The following is a 3,358-nucleotide window of genomic DNA, read 5'->3' as shown; positions in this document are numbered from 1 at the left end:
CCTGATTATTCTATTGAAAAACTTTTAATTATGAACTGTATATGTTTTAGTGGTTGATTATTTTATTAAAAAATATATATAACTATAAATATACACAAATTAGTGTAGCTGCTTTTTTATATTTATAAAGTATTTTGTTTCATTAATTTTGGAGAATAAAATACGGGTACTGTAATGTCCCGGTAGGTTTACTATATGGAAAATAAATAAAGAAAAAAGGATACACGAAAAAATGAATTATTTGAGTTCAAGGTCAAAGTATTGCTTCCAAGTTCCAACTTAATTAATTAAGAAGAATAATAAGTATTTTTAAATGAACTAATTAAGGATACTTGTGGAAGACTCGTGAATAAAAGATTTGACATATCCAAAAAAAGAGATATTGTTGAAAATAAAATATAGAGAATTGGATATAGTATGAAAATATGTGAAAGAGATTTTATATTTGATGTTAAGAATTTATTTATGTACAAGCAAGAGAAATTGTATTTGGAGCGCGATAATATTTTCTAGCTTTTGATACAAATAATGTTGGTCCTTTCACCCCATGATGAAATTTTGGAAATTTGTAGTTGGAAAACTTTTTTTTTTTTTTCGTACTGCTTGGTGTACTTATTTTTTGTACCAAGTAGCATTATGGTAGGTATATACATACAAATAATAGGGAGACACATTATAATTATATTCAAACCGATTAGTGACCCCACAAATAAAAGAGTTGGTTTTCTTTGAAGTTGTCTTGAGTTTCAGTCTTCTATGTTCCCATTCCCCAACTAAAGCATGTGGGCATCACATGCCATGAAATGTGAAACTCAATTTTATCCAATCTTTATTCTTTCATAATATTATTATTATCGGCACAAAAAATCTTTTAATATTTTTTTCTATTTTTTATACTCAAAGTTAATTTTTTATTAATCAATTAGATATTAATAATCCAATCACTTATTATTTCATCGGATATAAAATATAAATATTGCATTGAGTTGTTATTTTTACGTGTCAAATATATAATATATTTAATTTTAAATATGACACTTTTTGACAAATGCGTTATAGTTAATCGTATCTTAATAAAAGATTAAAAATATTTTTTGGATATATTAAACACACTCAAATATAATTAGAAGGTGTCAATATATATGTTACGGATCCGGCCTACGGATCCTACACTTGGAACGGTCTCCGAATCCGGTTATCAGGGTCTGACCCGCTTCGCCCTTCCAGAAGGTCCGGAACCAACCCACTAGAGCTCCTAACCAACTTTCGAATTTAAACGTCTCCCTTATCTTAGCCAAATAAGATAAGATAAGATAAGATAAGATAATTCAAACGTCTCCCTTATCTTAGCCAAATAAGATAAGATAAGATATTCACCATCACCTATAAATAGAAGACCCAGGTCCCTCCAGGTATTCATTCATTCCTCACACCTTATACCTCTTAGATCCATTCTAACTTGAGCGTCGGAGTGTCTTTGCAGGTACCTCCCCTATTGCTCCAGTCAAGTGATCCGGCATCTGCCTCAACCCGCAAGTTCTCGATCCATCTCTCAACCCGTACCAGAGACATCTTGTACATTGGCGCCGTCTGTGGGAACTTTGCAGCGTTGTGGCGGCATGGCGGATAACCCAGAAGAGCAATAATCAAACTCAGATTTCTTGCGTGCAACTGAGAGCAAAAAGGAATAATGTTTCCTTAACTTGCATCACATTTGCAGTGATAACACATCTTCGCCCTACTCCAACGGCGAAATCCCAAAGGAATAATGTTTCCTTAACTTGCATCACCTTTGCAGTGATAACACACCTTCGCCCTACTCCAATGGCGAAATCCCAAAGAAACAATGTTTCTTCGACTTGCAATCACATTCTTAGTGATAACACTCTTTATGCACCTTCGCCCTACTCCAACGGTGAAATTCCAAGTCCTTCGAGCCCAAAGTCTCGCCTCCCTTTAGTGGGACACCTCCACCTCTTGCACCCTCTCATTCACCACTCCCTTATCTGTCTCTCCAAGCGCCATGGCTCCATCTTCTCCCTCTATTTCGGCTCCATGCCCACCGTGGTTGCTTCTTCTTTTGAACTCTTCAAGCTCTTTCTCCAAACCCACAAGGTCACCTCCTTCAACACCAGGTTCCAAACCTCTGCCATCCGCCGCCTTACCTATGACAACTCTGTCGCCATGATTCCCTTCGGACCTTACTGAAAATTCATAAGGAAGCTCATCATGAACGACCTCCTTAAACACTACCACCGTGGCCAAGCTCAAACCTCTCAGGAGCCAAGAGATCAAGAAAGTTCTCAAGGTTCTTGCACAGATGGGGGGGACAGCCAAATCGTGGTGGCATGACGGAGAACCTCGAGGAGCAATCCTCCACCCAACACCCCAACTCCCGAACTCCAAGATAACACTCCTCCCACCCACGGGAGGATAATAAGCGCGCACATCGCCAACCAACCTCAACCCAGCAACAACCAAGAGAGGACAACCGTCCTCCCACTGAAGCCCGACCACCCGACGGCCTAGAAGAGAAGTCGGTCCAGATAAACCAAAGAGCTGTGCCTCAGGGTGCAAGACCTCAAAGGCCGAGTTACACCTAAAGAAAAGCATAACGCCGAAAACGGAAGTCATGCAACCTCCAGATCAAGATCTCGCCATGAAACCAGGCACGGCAGATCACCAGAACGGCGACATGCCAAGAGATACAATCACAGCATCTCCCGTGACCAGAGACACGACAGGATGCCTGAACAACGACACGGCAAAAGGTATGATCGCAGCGTCTCACGCAACCCGGCTCATCAACATGACACGGACGACGACCGACGACATCGAGAGGCCAAACGCACAAGAAGTGACCACGTGATAATGGGAGCCACTCCCTTCACTGAAAGAATTCTGAAAGCAAAACTCCCTAAAGGCTTCGACAAATGTAACACCCTACCATACAGAGACTTATGCTTAAGTCATAATTCAGAGATGGCAAGGTATTACGACCTCTAAAACAAAAATTTAGTACGTATAGTAGTATGAATGATTGATTATAACTAGGAGCCTTGTAGAAAAAGGGGGTAAACAAAAACCGTAACTCGAACGGGGAACACTTCGACCGACAACGTAACGAACCGGGATAAGCTAACGCGAGATCATATATATAAAGAGTATCAAAAACAGGAATATCAAGACTCAAAATCCGGCTGCGAAGGTAACCGGTTCGAGCATAGCAATATATACATATAATAAAATAAGGAAAACCCCAAGGAAAACCCAAAGGGACATAAATACCGAAAACCTAATCTCCAAAATCCCCTCTAGAAGGAGTCATCACAGTTTGTATTATTTAATGGAGATAAAA

Source organism: Arachis ipaensis, chromosome B03 (assembly GCF_000816755.2).
Source record: "Arachis ipaensis cultivar K30076 chromosome B03, Araip1.1, whole genome shotgun sequence".
NCBI classification, from domain to species: domain Eukaryota; kingdom Viridiplantae; phylum Streptophyta; class Magnoliopsida; order Fabales; family Fabaceae; genus Arachis; species Arachis ipaensis.
The sequence above is the reverse complement of the archived record's forward strand: the minus strand, read 5'-3'. Positions refer to the sequence as shown.